At 40.9% G+C, this 21,271-nt stretch overlaps 1 pseudogene; it reads left to right on the top strand.

Moving 5' to 3' along the window:
- The first annotated feature begins 759 nt into the window (after nt 1-759).
- Nucleotides 760-20,699, top strand: LOC127484411 (olfactory receptor 52B4-like; annotated as a pseudogene).
- Nucleotides 20,700-21,271: the final 572 nt, after the last annotated feature.

Raw genomic sequence — 21,271 nt, 5'->3', positions numbered from 1 at the left:
GAGACCAGGGTAGAGTTCCAGGCTCCTGAAATAGCAAATTGAGTTTGTTCTCTCTCTTTCTTTCTCTCTTTCTCTGTCTTTCCCTCTTTCTGTAACTCTGCCTTTCAAATATAATCCTAATAAAAATAAGACAGTCATAAGGCAAAGAATAAACCAAGCCTGACTATGAGGGCAAACCATTGAACAGGAAGTAAAGCTACATGCAGTCAAGGTTAACTGTAAAATGAAAAAGCAGAGGTGATGAGGAGTTAAGCAATGGTCAGAGCTGATGGGGCATTTAGGTCTCACCTGCTTCTTTGGCTGACCCCTGTGAGCACAGCAGACCTCATAGGGGCCTACGGAATGAGCTGCCCCCTCTTCTCCAGCTCTTAGCACCTCATCTCTCAGCTGTCACTGTGTCCCCACACTTTAACAAGACCTCCCGGAGGCTCAGGGGTAAACGAAGGCAAACACTGTAGCATTAAAAATACCGGCCTCTAGAGGTCAATACTACTTCCCACTGGATGATGGCACATCCTATCAGATCTGAGATATGACTTTGAGAGGAGACTGGCGTGGTTGAAGCCATCAGTTTAACAAGTGCTATTTCCTCATGTACCCCACTTACTGTTAATCAGCCGGAAGAATTTCCCAACTGTAGGGGGAAGGTTTTCTGTGAGCCTCAGCCTTCTGGGGAGCTCTGAGTGCAGTCACTGGATGCCGCGCACTGTCCTGGCTTCCTCCCATCTTTCTGTGGGGCTCACACACAATTCAGTGGCCATGAAGATGCTACTCGGTCCTACCTGTGCTCATGTTGTGTGGAGAAGAGTGCGCCTCTTTCAGCTAAAGAACATTTCCCCTGTTATGAGGTAAGCTGCATAACTGGATGAAACCGGACCCAGGAAGCAGTGTGCAGAGGGCTGAGATGGGTGTGAAGTGCCTCTCACTTCTCTGGAGACTTTGTTCCAGAACTCTGGGGTTCACTGCTTATGGCTGAGGAGGAGAACTATCTTCTTAGGCCCCCTCAACCCTACTAGAGCCTTCTAAAATCATCTGCACACCTTCTTGGCTGCCTCAGCCTCCCTGTGGTGATACTACAGGGCCACTGACCTGAACATGGGCCCCATGGTGTGGTGGTAATGGTGTGTTTGGGATTGAGTGACCTTTATTCCTATGCCAAGATCATGGACACATGAAAATATGCCCTATTTCTGTCTAAATAGGACAATGTTATATTCTAGAGGAGGATTAAGATAGGAAAATGGAAAAGAAGGGGATACGCTGGCTGGGCTGCTGCACTCCTTATTGGCCTTTTCAATACTTCTTCTGGCCCTTCCAGTGAATTCTTTATATTGTGGCTACAGTAAGTTCTCTGCCTGTGTGAAATATACACCTGGTCATTTCACTTGACTTCCTAGAACCCTTCAGCATCTCGAGGGGAAGCCCCACGTTCTCAGTGAAGTTGAACAGGCTCTGATGGCATCTCCTCCTCCAACAAAGCCAGACTCCCCGCCATCCCTGCCTTGCAGGTTTCACACCCCCCACGTCACCTGAGAACAGTTCCTCTCCACAAGCTGTTTCCTGTTTCTCCAAGAGTCCTTTCCCTGCTCCCTTTATTTAGCACATCCCTAGTCATTCTTCAGGCCCCAGGTTGGACACTACTCCAGAAATTCTCTGATGCCCAGGGATTAGGACAGTTGCTCCTTGCAAATTCCTCACTGATACTCCCAGATGATCCTTATGATGTATTTGCCACACTGTGTTGATTAGATTATGAACAGCTTCAGGGCACAGAATGTGTCTTACTGTTGTATGACCAACACTTTTAATACAGGGTGTACATAACAAGGTGCTATGTGGAGCTGTTTGTTAGTCTTCATGTGACCTGTGCTGTTTCTGTCCCACTGCTTCCTCCTCCTCACCGTCATCTTCAGTGATATTGTTCTTTCCTCAATGCTGGTACTATTGTGTCCTTCCTCCCACCCTGGGCTCCCTCCCTTTAGCATCATCTTTGCCAATCATCTCTTCCCTTTTGAGACTATTTTCTCATCAAGGCCTCAATTCAGATATCCATCAACCCTGAATCTAGATCATCAAACCTGGAGGGTATCAGTAGGCTCTCCTCAACTTCCCACTACTATGCATTTCAACTTAAGGCTTAGCAATACCTGTGTTCGCCACAGAGCCAGTGGGACCTATTGGCTAAAGAGGTTTTAATCTGATAGACTGTGCCAATGACCCTAGGAAACATTTCGTTTCTGGCCCTCACTGGATAATTCTGTGCATCTCATGATGTTGCTATAAGAGTCAAAGGGGACAAAATACCTAAAGTCTTACTAGCTAAGAGCACCAACTCCTCAGTGGTAACTGCTTTACTCCTGGCTCAGGGACAGAATTTCCCTGCAGTTCAGGATCACTGCATCTTCACTACCTTCAAACTACTTCTGTTCATGCCACCCAGGACCTTGCTACATCAGATTTGCTCCCAATTCCTCTATCACTGTCTGAATCTCAAAATGACAACCACACTTAAATACTTCCTTTGAGGGTACCTCAAAAAGTTCATGGAAAAACAGAATTAAAAGATGAGTCTATTTTGGTACAAAAAATTTTGAAAACCATGCACAACTTTTTCATAATATGATTTTTCTCTCATACCTTTTCTGAAGGCCTCTCATAAAAATGGTTTCAAATCCTTTTTAAAAAGGATTTTTATTTATTTTAATGAGAAATAGTTACAGACACAGAGAGAGACAGAAAGAAAGGTCTTCCATCCACTGGTTTACTCCCTAAATGGCTGCAATGGCCAGAGCTGGGCCGATCTGAAGCCAAGAGCCAGGAGTTTCTTCTAGGTCTCCCACATTGGGTGCAGGGGCCCAAGCACTTGGGACATCTTCTACTGCTTTCCCAGGCCACAGAAGAGAGCTGGATCGGAAAAGAGGAGCAGCCAGGACTCGAACTGATGCCCAATGGGATGCTGGTGCTGGTGCGGCAGGCGAGGTTCAGCTTGCTGTGCCACAGAGCTGTACCCACCCCCAACCCCCATTTCAAATATTTTTGCATCAAAATAAATTTATCTTTAAATTCTATTTCCATAACTTTTTGAAATACATTCTTTTTTTGGTTAAAGATTTATTTATTTGAAAGTCAGAGTTACAGAAAGAGAGAGAGAAAGACATCTTCCATCCACTGGTTCACTCCTCATATGACTGTAATGGCCAGAGCTGAGCAAGGCAGAGCCCAGGAGCCAGAAGCTTCATCCAGGTCTTTCACATGGGTGGCAGGGGATCAAGCACTTGGGCCATCTTCTGCTACTTTCCCCAGGCCATTAGCAGGGAGCTGGATCAGAAGTGGAGTAGCCGGGACACAAACTAGTACTTAATACTGGCCCCTGAAATACTACCCTTAAGACCCTTGTCAAGTTACAATCCCATCAACTCTTTCCCTCCCGAGTGTGCTTTCTGAATGCACATCCTCACTACTGTTCCGTAGCCCGGTGCCATCTGGCTTACACCTGGGCACCAGAAACTGTTCTTGCAGAGTTTTCTGAGGGCTTTTCACAAGCAGATTAGGACCTAATTTCTTCCAAGCAGGACTCCACTGATTCAAGTTTTTTTTTTTAAAACTTTTATTTAATGAATATAAATTTCCAAAGTACAGTTTATGGATTACAATGGCTTCCCCCCCATAACGTCCCTCCCACCTGCAACCCTCCCCTTTCCCACTCCCTCTCCCCTTCCATTCACATCAAGATTCATTTTCAATTCTCTTTATATACAGAAGATCAATTTAGCATATATTAAGTAAAGATTTCAACAGTTTGCTCCCACACAGAAACATAAAGTGAAAAATACTGTTTGAGTACTAGCAGGCGCCATCTTGGACATACATCATAAGCAGAGCGACCTCAGGTCTGCACTGGCCCTGAGCCTCGCAGAAAAACCTGACTCTGGGCGGGGTGAATTAACAGGAGATTAGGACCTAGTAAATTTGTGGTGCTACTGAACTGAGACTGTGAAAAAAGAGACGGTGGGGGAGAGAACTCATGGAATTCATGTGAGTACTCTCCAGAGACGCTACAATTCCGTAACTTTGGCAACCCAGTGGGAGACTGAAGGAGAATTTGAGCCCACTCTGAGGGCAGAACAGATTCCCTGTGTGGTCCTTTGGAAAGAGCTTCCGATCTCTGGCTCCTGTGGGTGTATCATTTGCCTGATAACTACCTCCAACTTTGTTCAGCTGTGCGGAATTACTTCCCTTTTGAATCAAGTTTTGATTAGTCTTTACCGCTTGAAGCTTTATTTTTTTTTTAAAGATTTATTTATTTATTTGGATGATATGGGGGGAAGGGTAAATAGATACATAGATGGATAGATAACTCCCATCTACTAATTCACTCTCCAAATGCTGCAAAGCCAGAGTTGGGCTAGGACAGGACCCATACACTTGGTTCATCATCTGCTGCCTTCCCAGATGCATTAACAGGAAGCTGGCTTGGAACCGGAGCAGCTGAGACTCAGACCAGCACTCTGATATGGGAAGCAGGGATCCCAAGCAGTGTCTTAACCTGCACCACAGTGCCCGCACCGACTTCTTTAAAATTTTTATATATTTTTTTCAGTAAAGCAAATATCTGAGTTCTGTTATTTCTGCAAGTTCCTCTTCATCACCCTAAATTTAGAGTTGTTAGGTTACTATTCTCAGACTTTTGATTTTCATTCTAAACACTTTCCTGCTAACTCCACTCTGTTTTTGAAGTGAGTTGGGATATAAACACATAAGGAGTATATACAAGATTTGAGTCATCTACTCTCACAGTTTCAACTAGCATTGATATGATCTGCCCATTAGTGTGTAGGTTCTGCATTTGTGGGGTCAACCAATCATGGATTGACCACATTGAAAAAAATGTTATATTTTTGCTGCGTATACTGCATGGTTAGGCCTAGGATGGTTATATCAGTACTAAACGTGTACAGACTGCTTTTTCTTGTCATTTACTAAATAATGCAACATATCCATTATGTATAAAACATTTTTGTTGCATTAGGTATTATAGTTTATCTAGAGACTATTTAAAGTATATAGGAGGGTGGGTATAGGTTGTATGTGATGCTATGCCATTGTACATAAGGGTGTTGAGCATCCACAGATTTTGCTATCTCTGCAGGGTCTTGGAATCAATTTCCCAAGGATACTGAGGGATGACTATATATGCTAATAATACTGGAATCTAAAGTTTTATTCTAATCTTCTTCTCAAGGCTTCAGAGCTGAATATCTAAACAGCATCAGGGTATCTTTGTTTATGGTTCAAGTTGAATTTGGCAAAAGTAAAATTTCTGCTTTGCCTAAGTGATCTATTTTAGTGAGTTACAAGACTTAATGTGCAACCCTCCCTTCATAGAGGAAAAGGAACCCAAATATGGGTTTCCCAAAGTCACAGAGTAATTGGCTCCTAGTTGTAGGAATAGGATTTATTGAAAAAGGCTAAGGAAATAATGTGTATTAGAAATAAATAATCCTTTTCTTTTTTGGTCCACTTTTGTATGGGGTAATTCTTTTTCTTTTTTTCTGCCTGTTCAGGTTGGTAAGATCTAGGAACAAATGCTTGGATAGAAACTATAGGTAGAGGAGTCAAAGTGGTCTCTTTAATGCTGACTTCAAATCTGACTTACAAGTGAATGCTCCAAGCTCTGCTCCTGACATTACTTGCAGTTGGGACCCACACTCAGCAGCATTGTGTCCCCTGCTGAGCCTGTGTTGGCTATGAGCAGGCAGTGCGCCAGGTCCTGGAGACCCTGGGTGTGGCTTAAACTTTCCATTGGGGAGACACAATCAGTGTTTTCCAACAAGACCTAGATAATCATTTAATCTTAAAATCTTGGATAGTTTCAATGTTTAGATCACCCATGATTCTGTTTCCATTCCTCCTCGTTCTGAGTTATTTGATACTGTTTGTTGGTATGTGTAGTAATGGTAATATCTAATTGGATGTGAATGGATAATGGCAGTTGCATATGGAACGCTGAGGCCTAGCAATGAGTTTTTCTTTTTTAAAGTTTTTTTTAATATTTATTTGACAGATAGAGTTAGACAGTGAGAAAGAGAGACAGAGAGAAAGGTCTTCCTTCTGTTGGTTCACCCCCCAAATGGCTGCCATGGCCATGCACTGCACCCATCCGAAGCCAGGAGCCAGATGCTTCCTTCTGGTCTCCCACATGTGTGCAGGTGCCCAAGCACTTGGGCCATCCTCCACTGCCCTCCTGGGCCACAGCAGAGAGCTGGACTGGAAGAGGAGCAACTGGACTAGAACCCGGCGCCCATATGGGATGCCCGGGCTGCAGGTGGAGGATTAGCCAAGTAAGCCATGGCGCCAGCCCTAATGTTTTTTATGTTAAGATTTCTTTATTTGATAGGCAGAGTTACTGAGAGAGAGGAGAGGCAAAGAGAGAGAGAGAGAGAGAGAGAGAGAGAGAGCTTTTATATGCAGGTTTACTCCCCAAAATGGCTGCAAGGGCCAGTGCTGGGCTAGGCTGAAGCTAGGAGCTTCATGGTACAATGGGCCTACTTGGGCCATCCTCCACTGTTTTCCCAGGCACATTAGAAGGGGGCTGGATCAGAAGTGGAGCCAGACAGAGCTAGAACTGGTGCTCATATGGGTTCCTGGTGCTGTAGGCAGCAGCTTTACCTACTTTGCCACAACGTCAGCCCCACCAATGAGTTCTAATAAGAAATCCTCCTCAGACAATACTGACACAAGAAACACTTATTTTGAGCGATTCCTAGGTTCTAGGCACAGTGGTTGGTGATCAGAAGGGGGATAAATGAGAAGTCCACCATTTGTCCTAGAGGAGTCTGAAGAACAAAGGTTGGAAGGTGTGCATGTAAGATAATGGGAATGTGAAAGTGTGACACCACTTTGTAAAGAAAGAGTTGGCAATTTGTAGGGAGTAAAATGTGTTTTTCTTATAACCAGAACTTTCATTGTTAAGTAGTCAACCAAGAGAAATTAATATATATGTTCACACAGGAAGATTTGCACAAGAATGCTTAAAACAGCAGCATTCATACTAGAAACAATTCAAATGTCTATAAAATGAATGAAAAAACACTTTGTGGTATATTCATACTATATATGCTGAACAACAAAAATGAACTACCGATATAGGAGTAAATCTGAGAAGCCAATATGTTGAGCTAAAGAAAAATACACAAAATAACACTTATTATTACTATTATTATGGTATTTAGTTTAGTAACAGACAAGTCTATTGCAATGAAAGTCAGAAAGTTGCTGTCCGAGGATGAGAAACTGTCTGAAAATGAGAATGAGGGGGTTTCTTGGGGACTATAGAGATGTTCTATACACTGTTTGGGACAGATAAAACATAACTAAACACCTATAAATCTGTGCATCTTATGTATATTATATCTAAAATTATACAAGCAATGACTTTATTATGTAATTAAAATGATATAGGATCTAATTGAAAGAGGTTTCACTTGGACAAAGATGGGGCAATTTGAACATAAAAAATATTTACAAGAGAATCAAACTCAACTAATTTGTAAAAGTCAACAATTTATTTTGTGTCTGAAAAAGATTTACCTTAGGAAGTTCTTGTGCATTAATATTTTATTTATATAAATGCCTGGTGCACTAAATTATTTTTTTAAAGATTTATTTATTTGAAAGTCAGAGTTACACACACACAGAGAAAGAGAGGCAGAGAGAGAAAGAGGTCTTCCATCCAATGGTTCACTCCCCAGTAGGCTGCAATGGCCAGAGCTGTGCTGATACTAAACCAGGAGCCAGGATCTTCTTCTGGGTCTCCCACGTGGGTGCAGGGGCCCGACGTCTTGGGCCATCTTCCACTGCTTTCCTAGGCCACAGCAAAGAGCTGGATCAGAAGTGGAGCAGTTGGGTCTTGATCCAGCACCCGTAAGGGGTGCTGGAACTGCCATCCCACTCCTAATTTTTACAAAGACCTATTTTCAGTTTACATTATACTCATAAGATTAACCATAAACTAAGTAAAGAGCTCAACAAATAGTAAAAAACAACACTGTTCCTTAACAGTAGAGACAAGGGCTATAAGCAATCATCAAATCTGAAAATGTCAATTTCACTCCTATACATTACACTTTAGGTACTCTACTAGTTACCACAGATCAGGGAAAACATATGATATTTTTTTTTTTTTTGGAACTGGCTTATTTCACTAAGTATAATGGTTTCCAGTTGCATCCATTTTGTTGCAGATGACAGTTTCATTTTTTTAACCACTGAGTAGTATTCCACAGTGTCTATATACTATAATTTCTTTTTCTAATCATCAGTTGATAGATATCTAGGTTGATTCTATATCTTAAATATTTTAAATTGAGCTGCAATGAACATGGGGTACAGATAAGTCTCATATGCTGCTTTCATTTCTCTTGGATAAATTCCCACTAGTGGGATTTCTGGGTCACTTGGTATTTCTATTTTCAGCCGTCTGAGGTATCTCCAAACTGTCTCCCACAGTGGCTGCACCAGTTTACATTCCCACCAACAGAGGATTAGGGTACCTTTTCCCTCTACCACCTCACCAACATTTATTTATTTCTGTTTGAGAGCCATTCTAACTGCGGTGAGGTAAAACTTCATTGTGGTTTTGATTTGCATTTCCCTGATGGCTAGTGATCCTGAGCATTATTTAAGTGTCTTTTGGCCATTTGAATTTCTCTTGAAAAATGCCTGTTCAAGTCCTTTATCCATTTCTTAACTGAATTGTTTGTTTTGTTGTTGTTGAATTTCTTGAACTCTATAGATTATGGATAATAATCCTTTAACAGTTGCAAATGTTTGCAAATATTTTTTCCCTGTCAGTTGCCTCTTCACGTTACTGAGTGTTTCTTTTGTAGTACAGAAGCTTCTCAGTTTTATATAATCACATTTGTCAATTTTGACTTTGATTGCCTGTGCTTCTGAGGTCTTTCCCAAGAACTCTTTGCCTATGCAAATGTCTTGCAGACATTGTTTTTTCAATGTTCTTTAATAATTTGATTGCATTAAGTCATAGATTAAGTCTTTAATCCATTTTGAGTGGATTTTTGTGTAAGATGCAAGGTAGGAGTCTTGCTGCATATAGAGATCCAGTTTTCCCAATGCTTTTTGTTGATGAAACTATCCTTGCTCCAAGGATTGATTTTAGCTGCTTTATCAAAGATGAGTTGGTTGAAGATGAGTGGATTGATTTCTGGATTTTCTATTCTGTTCTATTGGTTATAGTCAATTTTTGAGTCAGTACCAGGTTGTTTGGATTATAACTGCCCTGTAATATGTCTTGAAATCTGGTATTGTGATGCCTCTGGCTTTGTTTTTGTTGCTTAAAACTGCTTTAGCTATTGGGGGTCTCTTTTGTTTCTGTATGAATTTTAGCATTTTTTTTAAACTTATATTTAATGCATATAAATTTCCAAAGTACGACTTATGGATTACAATGGCTTCCCCCCTATACCGTCCCTCCCACCCACAACCCTCCCCTTTCCCACTCCCTCTCCCCTTCCATTCACATCAAGATTCATTTTCGATTATCTTAATATACAGAAGATCAGCTTAGTACACATTAAGTATGGATTTCAACAGTTTGCTCCCACACAGAAACATAAAGTGAAAAATAATAGATGATTTTTTTTAATGATGATGAAATCAGAGCAGACCTATTGTCATGTTTAATCCCAGTGAGAGTCAAGTTGGGAATTGATAATTTCTTTTTTTTTTTTAACTTTTATTTAATGAATATAAATTTCCAAAGTACGATTTATGGATTACAATGGCTTCCCCCACATACCGTCCCTCAAACCCACTACCCTCCCCTTTCCCACTCCCTCTCCCCTTCCATTCACATCAAGATTCATTTTCGATTATCTTAATATACAGAAGATCAGCTTAGTATACATTAAGTAAGGATTTCAACAGTTTGCTCACACAAAAACAAAAAGTGAAAAATAATAGATGATTTTTTTTAAATGATGATGAAATCAGATCAGACCTATTGTCATGTTTAATCCCAGTGAGAGTCAAGTTGGGAGTTGACAATTTTTTTTTTTTTTTTTTTTTTACAGAGGATCAGTTTAGTATACATTAGGTAAAGATTTCAACAGTTTGCACCCCCATAAAAAAAACAAAGTGAAATATATTGTTTGAGTTCTCGTTATAGCATTAAATCTCAATACACAGCACATTAAGGACAGAGATCCTACATGAGGAGTAAGTGCACAGTGACTCCTGTTGTTGACTTTACCAATTGACACTCCTGTCTATGGCATCAGTAGTCTCCCTATGCTCCGGTCATGAGTTTCCAAGGCTATGGAAGCCCTCTGAGTTCTCCGATTCTTATCTTGTTTGGACAAGCTCATAGTCAAAGTGGAGGTTCTCTCCTCCCTTCAGAGAAAGGTACCTCCTTCTTTGAAGACCTGTTCTTTCCACTGGGATCTCACTCGCAGAGATCTTTTGCCAGAGTGTCTTGGCTTTCCATGCCTGAAATACTCTCATGGGCTTTTCAGCCAGCTCCGAATGCCTTTAGGGCTGATTCTGAGGCCAGAGTGCTATTTAGGACATCTGCCATTCTATGAGTCTGCTGAGTATCTCACTTCCCATGTTGGATAACTCTCCCCTTTATTTATTCCATCGGTTAGTGTTAGCAGGTACTAGACTTGTTTATGTGCTCCCTTTGACTCTTAGTCCTTTCATTATGATCAATTGTGAACTGAAATTGATCACTTGGAATAGTGAGATGGCATTGGTACATGCCACCTTGATGGGATTGAATTGGAATCCCCTGGTATGTTTTTAACTCTACCATTTGGGGCAAGTCAGCTTGAGCATGTCCCAAATTATACATCTCTTCCCTCTCTTATTCCCACTCTTATGTTTAACAGGGATCACATTTCAGTTAATTTTTAACACTTAAGAATAACTGTGTATTAATTACAGAATTAAACCAATCATATTAAGTAGAACAGACAAAAAAACTACTAAGAGGGATAATGTATTAAGTTGTTCATTAACAGTCAGGGCTATGCTGATCAAGTCACCGTTTCCCATAGTGTCCGTTTCACTTCAGGAGGTTTCCTTTTTGGTGTTGAGTCAGTTGTCACCGATCAGGGAGAACATATGGTATTTGTCCCTTTGAGACTGGCTTATTTCACTCAGCGTGATGTGTTCCAGATTCCTCCATTTTGTTGCAAATGACTGGATTTCGTTGTTTCTTACTGCGGTATAGTATTCTAAAGAGTACATATCCCATAATTTCTTTATCCAGTCTACCGTTGATGGGCATTTAGGTCGGTTCCAGGTCTTAGCTATTGTGAATTGAGCTGCAATAAACATTAGGCTGCAGACCGCTTTTTTGTTTGCCAATTTAAATTCCTTTGGGTAAATTCCAAGGAGTGGGATGGCTGGGTCGAACGGTAGGGTTATCTTCAGGTTTCTGAGGAATCTCCAGACTGATTTCCATAGTGGCTTGACCAGTTTGCATTCCCACCAACAGTGGGTTAGTGTCCCTTTTTCCCCACATCCTCGCCAGCATCTGTTGTTGGTAGATTTCTGAATGTGAACCATTCTAACCGGGGTGAGGTGAAACCTCATTGTGGTTTTGATTTGCATTTCCCTGATTACTAATGACCTTGAACATTTTTTCATGTGCCTGTTGGCCATTTGGATTTCCTCTTTTGAAAAATGTCTATTGAGGTCCTTGGCCCATCTCTTAATTGGGTTGTTGGTTTTGTTTTTGTGGAGTTTCTTGATCAGTTTAGTATGCATTAAGTAAGGATTTCAACAGTTTGCACCCCCATAGAAACACAAAGTGAAATATATTGTTTGAGTACTCGTTATAGCATTAAATCTCAATGTACAGCACATTAAGGATAGAGATCCTACATGAGGAGTAAGTGCACAGTAACTCCTATTGTTGACTTTACCAATTGACACTCCTGTCTATGGCATCAGACTGGGAGTCAAAGGGAGCACATAGACAAGTCTAGTACCTGCTAACGCTAACTGATGGAGTAAATAAAGGGGAGAGTGATCCAACATGGGAAGTGAGATACTCAGCAGACTCATAGAATGGCAGATGTCCTAAATAGCACTCTGGCCTCAGAATCAGCCCTAAAGGCATTCGGAGCTGGCTGAAAAGCTCATGAGAGTATTTCAGGCATGGAAAGCCAAGACACTCTGGCAAAAGATCTCTGCGAGTGAGATCCCAGTGGAAAGAACAGGTCATCAAAGAAGGAGGTACCTTTCTCTGAAGGGAGGAGAGAACCTCCACTTTGACTATGACCTTGTCTAAACAAGATAAGAGTCGGAGAATTTTAGCATTTTTTCTAGATCTGAGAGAAATGTTGGTATTTTGATAGGAATCAAATTGAATCTATAAATTGCTTTCAGCAATATGAACATTTTGATAATATTAATTCTTCCTATCCATGAACATGGAAGATTTTTCCGTTTTTTTTTTTGTGTTTTCTATTTCTTTTTTAATGGTTTGTAATTTTCATTGTAGTGATATTTACTTCCTTGGTTAAATTTATTCCAAGGTATTTAAATTTTTTGGTAGCTATTGTGAATGAGATTTATCATAGAAGTTGTTTCTCAGCCATGGCATTGTCTGTGTATAAAAAGGCTATTGATTTTTTCTGTGTTAAGTTTATATATGTCACATTACTAAACTTTTATGAGTTCCAATAGTCTCTTAGTGGAGTCTTTTGGTTCTTCCATGTACGGAATCATGCCATCTGCAAATAGGGATAGTTTGACTTCCCCTTTTCCAATTTGTATCCCTTTGATTTCTTTTTCTTGCCTAATGGCTCTGCCTAAAACTTCTAGGACTATATTGAATAGTAATGGTGAACATTAGCCAGAGTACTTTACAATGAAAAATTTGGGGAGAAGAAAGCACATTAGATCTAAGTTGGCTTTAGATAAGAGGGGCAGAACAACATAAAGTAGGAAAAGTTGGAAAAGTCTTGAATTCAGAGGTGAAGAATTTTTTTCTGCCAAGGGCCATTTGGATATTTATAACATTCACAAGCCCATAAAAGTAATCAGCTTAAAAATTAGGCCATTGTACACCCAAGCACTTGGGCCATCCTCCACTGCACTCCTGGGCCACAGCAGAGAGCTGGACTGGAAGAGGAGCAACCGGGACAGAATCCGGCGCCCCAACTGGGACTAGAACCTGGTGTGCCAGCGCCTCAGGTGGAGGATTAGCCAAGTGAGCCACAGCGCTGGCCTCTGGATGAACTTTAACAAATGATTATTCTTCATCTTGAGGGTCATCTTTTTTTAAAGATTTTATTTATTTGAGAGAGACAGAGTTACAGAGAGGGAGAGACAGAGAAAGGTCTTCCATCTGCTGGGTCTCTCCCCAAATGGTCACCACAGCTGGAACTGGGCTGATCCAATCCTAAGCCAGGAGTTTCTTTTGGGTCTCCCACATGGGTACAGGGGCCCAAGCACTTGGGCCATCTTCTATTGCTTTCCCAGGCCATAGCAGAGAGCTGGATCGGAAGTGGAGCAACCAGGACTTGAACCAGCGCCCACATGGAATGCTGCTGCCACAGGCGGAAGATTAACATACTGCGCTATAGCGCAGGCCCTGCACTTATCCTTTGACCACAGTAATCCTACTTCTAAAAATTAACCATAGGATATATCAATAGAAGTATTGAGGAAATACAATAAAAAGAATAAAAAACACCATTATATCTGGTTGGAACAATGTCAAAAGCTCTAACAGGTGTGTAGTTTCCGTTCCCAAATGAGATGTCAGAGAATGGGATACACAATTTTTCTAGTGGAGATAGCTTCTCAGATTATCCAAATTAGGTAAAAATAAAAAAATTATGGATTAAAAAACTACTGAGCTTCAAGGAGGATGAATATAAAGAAAGCCATGCCTAGGCCACCCAAAGAGAAAATTAAGACAAAGTATGAAATCTTAGTTACAGCCAAAGGAAGCAGGCAAATGGAAAACAAACATGTCCAAGGTAATCATGACTCACATGCCTTCTACCTAATACGTACATGCATACACTTATACAGATTTAGACAATAGTGTTCAGTGTCATTATTTATAATTTGAAGCTCACAGAAACCTGGGATGAATACAACTTCTATATGATCCTTTTCATGAAGAAAAAAACTTAGTCTCTAGTACATATTAATTACAAGCATTTGTATTCCCATTGTATTAAAATAGGGCTGTAGGGAGATTCAATTAAATGATAGAAACTTTTTAAACAGAGTATCTAGAGAGAAATCATAGCCAGAAGCAGCAGCAGGGGGAGAGAAAGGGTTTGGGAAATGGTCATGGAGACTCAGCCCATTTGGGAAGAGAGCAAGGCTGTTGGTGCAGTTCTATCCCAGAGTAGCCAGGTGTAAGTTCTTTCCTCAAGGGGTCTCATGAAAGAGGGCAAACAGCCCAATTACTCAGCATCCAACAATTTCAAGTCTATTCCTGAAGACTCAGTCTAAGGTTGGTGAATGAATTAGACATCTATGGGTGGGGCTAGTTCCAGGATCAAGGTAAGGCCTGGGCTGGTGTTGAGTCTCCATATGGGATAGAAGGGACAGGATTCATGGACTGTTGATACAGATGGGCAAAGAACAGTGATATGATTCAAATATGTTCCTCAAAATTTGTGTGTTGGAAACTTAATCCCCAAATTCATGCCTTAATGGCATTTGGAGATAGAGCTTTGGGAGTAATTATGGTTAGATGATTACTAACTGTAAGAGGGTGGTGGTGCCTCCATAATGGAATTAGTGGCTTTATAGACCTGAGTTGTCCTACTCCCTTGCTTTCTCATGTGGTGACCCTTGGCATGGTATGACTCAGCATGCAGGCCCTCACCAGATGCCAGCACTGTACTCTTGGCTTTCTGTAGCCTCCAAAACCATGAGCCAAATAAGCCTATTTTCTTTATAAATCACCTAATCTTGGTTTTCTGTTATAGCAACAGAAAATGAACTAAGAAGCAGTAGAGATCAGAGGTCCAACTCTGGTTGGTTATGACAGAGGGTGGAGGATGATGTCTGGGAAGAGAGTGAATCCGTATGAGCCTGCTGAGGTTAATAGATACCACCCAAAAATAACAAGTGCCCAGGAAAATAGACTGAACATAGGAAATACTGAACATACTGACTTAGAATACAGACTTCTATTGGCAAATATATGTGAAAGTCCTGAGAATGACCCAGATTTGTGCTAGATTGCCCAAAGCAGGGTGTGGGAAGGGGTTTTCTGAAGGCAACCAGGTCATCTCAGGCAGGTGGGAGAAGAAAAGTATTGTGTGAGGAGTCATTGGAGGAGGGATTTGGGGATGCCCATGTATTAGACCAGCCACCAGGAGACCCATCCCAAGTCAAATCTCCAAGCCCTGAGATCCTTGGCTTCTTCCTCTGGTTCCAGTTAATAACTCCAAGCTCTGAGATCCTTGGCTTCTTCCTCTGGTTCCAGTTAATAAAATTTCCCCTGCTATTCCATTTTCCCAAACACATGGCCATCATAAGCTTCTGTAATCTGCTGTCCTCTCAAGTCCTACCTTTATGGAATTATCTTACCTTGTCCCTTCCTTCTCATAGTGGAGCCCAGTTTTCTACAGGAGTAGTTCCATGACCTGAGGCTGTCGTAGGTGGGCTCTTTGGATCAGTGGCCTAACAGCTTCTCTCAATACTTGGAGGTGGGCAATAAGATTTGCTTTTGTTCTGCAGAAATACAAATCGAGGTACCAAGAAGGGACATTCGAGAGCAAGAAATAATATCAATGAGCATAGACATGACTTGGTTGTTGAATTAGATTTTTTTTTAAAAAAGAACAGTTTTCACTTGAAAATTTAATTTTCCTTTTTTAAAACATTTTATTGAAATACAATATACATAGCAAGAAATGTGCATATGTGTACAAATAAGTTCTTTGTCTTCTGAACACTAATAACCAACACTCAAATTAAAAACAAAACATTACTAGTACCTACTATTCCTTGCTCCATTTTTTTAATGTGAGAAAGCAGAGTATATTGTCATTTACATGGACTGATTCAGTGAAACAATATTTATAATTAAATACCAAATGATGTGACATCCACACAATTTTTATACTCTAATAACTTCTACAAATTTCACTCATAGCATTCAGGTTTCTTTTTTGTATTCTTGTGGCCATTTGGGAAGTAAACCCACTGACAGATCTCTACCACAAATTGAAGAAAACATATTTGTTTTTCTGGGCCTGCCATATTGAATTTAGCATAATGATCTCCAGTTGCATCCATTTTGTTACAAATGTCAGGATTTCATTTTTTTTATAGCTAAGTAATATTCTATCATGTGTATATACCACATTTTCTTTATCTAGTCTTCAGATGATGGGCATTTAGGTTGGTTCCATGTTGTGAATTGATGAGCTAGACATTTTAAGATGTCTCTTTGTTAGGGGTAAATGCATATTTGTCTCCAATTCTTCAAATCCATCTGCGATTAAATTTGCTTTACTCTCACCTGGAAGGCCTATGGTACTCAGGGAAGTGCCCCTTCCTTTTCCTTTGGGCTGTAAAATAGACATATTTACTGTCTAAAATATGTTGGTGAATGACTGGGGTTAATAATGATGAAAATATGCCAAATAAATGATAATTTTGCACTTCCAGAAAAGTCTTCCAACTATCATGCTTTCCCATCTGTAGCCATAAAGACTGTCTTAAGTTCAGTCTTTTTTTTTTTAACTTTTATTTAATGAATATAAATTTCCAAAGTACAGCTTATGGATTACAATGGCTTTCCCCCCCCATAACTTCCCTCCCACCCGCAACCCTCCCATCTCCCACTCCCTCTCCTATTTCATTCACATCAAGATTCATTTTCAATTATCTTTATATACGGAAGATCAATTTAGTATATATTAAGTAAAGATTTCAACAGTTTGCACCCACACAGAACATAAAGTGTAAAATACTGTTTGAGTACTAGTTATAGCATTAATTCACATTGAACAACATTGAGGACAGAGATCCTACATGAGGAGTAAGTGCACAGTGACTCCTGTTGTTGACTTAGCAAATTGACACTCTTATTTATGGCATCAGTAATCACCCTAGGCTCTAGTCATGAGTTTCCAAGGCTATGGAAGCCTTTTGAGTTTGCTGACTTCGATCTTATTTAGACAAGGTCATAATCAAAGTGGAAGTTCTCTTCTCCCTTCAGAGAAAGGTACCTCCTTCTTTGATGGCCCATTCTTTCTACTGGGATCTCACTCGCAGAGATCTTTCCTTTAGTTTTTTTTTTTTTTTTTTGCCAGAATGTCTTGGCTTTCCATGCCTAAAATACTTTCATGGGCTTTTTAGCAAGATCCGCATGCCTTAAGGGCTGATTCTGAGGCCAGAGTGCTTTTTAGGACATCTGCCATTCTATGAGTCTGCTGTGTATCCCGCTTCCCATGTTGGATGGTTCTCTCCCTTTTTTATTCTATCAGTTAGTATTAGCAGACACTATTCTTGTTTGTGTGATCCCTTTGACTCTTAGACCTATCAGTATGACCAATTGTGATTAAGTTCAGTCTTTTCTAAACTTAGTTCCGAAGATGTGAGTACAGGGGTGCTTCCCTTCAGGTTCACAGGCTCTGTCAATGTTATTCTTTAAAGATCTTTTGGTCTTCTTATCAAGCAAGCAAATTGTATATGGTGAAGTCAGAGATATCAAATCTTAGCCAGGCACTATACAGTGGGTTAAGCCATGGCCTTCAGTGCTGGTATACCATATGGGCATTAGTCTGAGTCCCAGCTGCTCCACTTCTGATCTAGCTCCTTGGTAATATGCCCAGGAAAGCAGTGGAGGATGGCCCAGGTGCTTGAGCCCCTGCACTCACATGGGAGATCTGGATGAAGCTCCTGCCTCCTGGCTTTGGCCTGCTAATGTGGCCATTTGGGAAGTAAACCCACTGACAGAAGATTCTCTTTCTCTCTCTCTGCAACTCCCTCTCTCTCTCTTTATAACCCTGCCTTTCAAGTACATAAACCAATCTTTAAAAAGCAGAGATATAAAATCTCATTTCCATCAATGTTCAGTTTTTGACAGTTGGCAAGTGGTTCTCCTATTTTCTGAATCTTATTTTTCTAAGTGTAGATAGGGATAATGTTTAGTTCCTAGGGTAGATATCCAACACCAAAATGGAAACAGACACAAAGTGCCACACAGAGTAAAGCAGATGTGTGATAAACATCAACCAGGACAGTATTACGTTTAGATCCATTCCATTCCTGGAATAGAACTGGCCGTTTACAATCTAGTCTCTTCATTTAATTATCCTTCCAATAAATATCCACAGATAATCTTTCTAAACTAGAGTAATTGTTAAACTGCAGACTTCAAGACAGCAGATGGCTGCCCACTGTGTAAAGGATGGAGTAAAAAAGGGAAGCTAAATCAGGGCCCCATGCCCCCTGCCCCTGCACCTGTACACCAGGCATCCTGAGCCGAGAATGTTTCAAGAACAAGAATCATTTTTCCTGGTGCTTCCCTCTTTTCATTCTTATGATGAACGAGTCAGTCTCAAGTATCTTCTTCTCTTTTCAAATATCTATAAAGATTTCCCCGATGTATTCATAACCATCTATTTGCAGGAGAAGTACAGGAAATAGTAAATAATATCTTTCACTCTGATTAGAAATATCTCTTTCTTTCTTTCTTTCTTTCTTTCTTTCTTTCTTTCTTTCTTTTTTTGACAGACAGAGTGGACAGTGTGAGAGAGAGACAGAGAGAAAGGTCTTCCTTTTGCCGTTGGTTCACCCTCCAATGGCTGCCGCGCTGATCCGATGGCAGGAGCCAGGTACTTATCCTGGTCTCCCATGGGGTGCAGGGCCCAAGCACTTGGGCCATCCTCCACTGCCTTCCCAGTCCACAGCAGAGAGCTGGCCTGGAAGAGGGGCAACCGGGACAGAATCCGGCGCCCTGACCGGGACTAGAACCTGGTGTGCCAGCGCTGCAAGGTGGAGGATTATCCTAGTGAGCCGCGGCGCCGGCCCTGTTTCTTTTTTTAAAAGATTTATTTATTTATTTATTTTGAAAGGCAGAGATATGGAGAAAGAAGGAGAGAGAGAGAGAGAGAGAGAGAGAGAGAGATCATCCATCCACTGGTTCACTCACCAAATGGCTGCAATGCCTAGAGCTGGGCCGATACAAAGCCAGAGCCAGGAGCTGCTTTTAGGTCTCCCACAGGGGTGCAGGGGCCAAAGTACTTGAGTCATTTTCCACTGATTTTCCAGGCACGTTAGCAGGGAGTTGGATTGGAAGTGGAGCAGCTGGGACTTGAACGGAGGCCATATGGGATGCCGACACTGCAGGCAGAGGCTTAACCTTCTATGCCACAACACCGGCCCCAAAATATGGGTATCCTTTAATTAGACTGTGACTTATTGAGGATAGAGAACATATCCTAGTTTGTGTATTTTTCATTATTTGCATGTTCAAAGAGAGAGAGTGAAGAAAATGCTAAAAGATCCTGAGGATCTCGTAATATCACAGGAAAATCTGTATTTCTTCGATGCTATGGTTCAAATGTGTCCACTCTAAAATTCAGGGGTCACCAATGTGAGAGGAGAGGCCTTTAAGAGAGGATGAGGCCCTATAGACTGCCCACTCATTAATGGGAGTCAGCCTTATAAGAGAGGCAGCTTCTGACTCTGCCTTCTGGTATTTGTGGGGCAGCAAGAGGCCGTCACTGGAAAGCAGGTGCTGGTGCCTTGATATCAGATTTCTTAGCTTCCAGACTGTGAGAAATAAATTTCTGTTGCCTTAGGCACTTTATTATGGCAGCACAGACTAAGATGCTCCATCTCTAAAAATAGGAGGTGAGGTCCAAGTAGGACCATGTGAGGCCACAGTGAGGTTAGTCACACAGCTGGCTGGGCATCCCTGGTCTAGAAGACCAGCATATGTGGGTTTCCTCCACCCCTGCATTCCTTGTGTGATTGCCCTGTTTGGGCACAAAGCACAGCCCTGTGAACCCTCACGTGCTTCTTCCTCTGCATGTTGGTGGGAGCAGACATTGTCGTCTGCACATCCACACTTCCTCAGGCCTTGACTGGCTTCTGGTTCCTTGCTGGGGAGATCTCCTTGGGTGGCTGCCTCATTCAACTCTTCCTCCATTCCCCCTTCACGTCTGAGGCAGGGATCTTGCTGGTGACAGCTTTTCACTACCACGTTGCCAATTGCTGCCAGCTGAGATCCACCACTATTTTCACACATGCTCTGATCGGGAAAACCATGTGACCATATTTCTCAGAAGTTATTGTACAATTTTCTCCATAATAGTTCTTTTTAGAGATTGACATTTTGCTTAAATAATATTTCCCATACCTTTTGTGAGCACATTGGCTTCGTCAAACATGCCTGTGAAGACATTTGTTAAGTCTCTGGTATGGGTTTTTGTCATAAAGTCTAACTTTGTCTGAGATGTGCTAATTTTTATTTCCTCTGTGCTGATTTGATGTGCTATCATGCCCCTCTCCACTGTACTCACCATGATGTTCTCTACACATGTGGCTCCTGTGCTTGTGTCAACATCCTATTTTATGGGCCTGGAATCTTCACAGTTCTCACTCAGATGTTTGGATGCCACATTTCCTCTCATATCCATGATACTGAAGAACAAAATTGGAGTACTCACATTACCTGATTTGAAGATGTTCTATAAAGAAACAGTAATTGAAACAGTATGGCATTAGTGAAAGAACATACACAGAGAAGAAGAGAGCCCAGAAATAGTATCCCACAGATAGTCAATTGATTTTTGACAAAGGAGCAAAGTCTGTTAGTAGGGAAAGGATTGACTTTTCAACAAGTGGTGTTAGAACAATTATATGAACGTCTAGGAAACTATTAATTACATAAATACTTTAACACTTTTCACAACAATTTAATTTAAAATGGATCATAGACATAAATGTAAATGTAAACCCATAAAACTTTGAGGAGAAAACAGGATGAAATGTATATGAACTGGTGCTTGGTGATACTGTACCAAAAGTAACAATCCACAAAAGAGAAATTGGTAGGTTGGATTTTATGAGAATTACAAACTTCTTCTCTTGAAAGTACTGTTGAGAATGAAAAGACAAGCCATAAGTTAGGAGAAAATATCTCCGAAATGCATATCTGAAAAAGTACTTCTATCTAAAGTATACAAAGAACTCTTAAAATTTAATGATGAGAAAACACTCAATTAAAACTCAATAATGAGGCTGGCGC

This window comes from Oryctolagus cuniculus, chromosome 1 (genome assembly GCF_051225735.1).
Source record: "Oryctolagus cuniculus isolate XC-2025 breed Fujian yellow rabbit chromosome 1, ASM5122573v1, whole genome shotgun sequence".
NCBI classification, from domain to species: Eukaryota; Metazoa; Chordata; class Mammalia; order Lagomorpha; family Leporidae; genus Oryctolagus; species Oryctolagus cuniculus.
The sequence above is the reverse complement of the archived record's forward strand: the minus strand, read 5'-3'. Positions and strand labels throughout refer to the sequence as shown.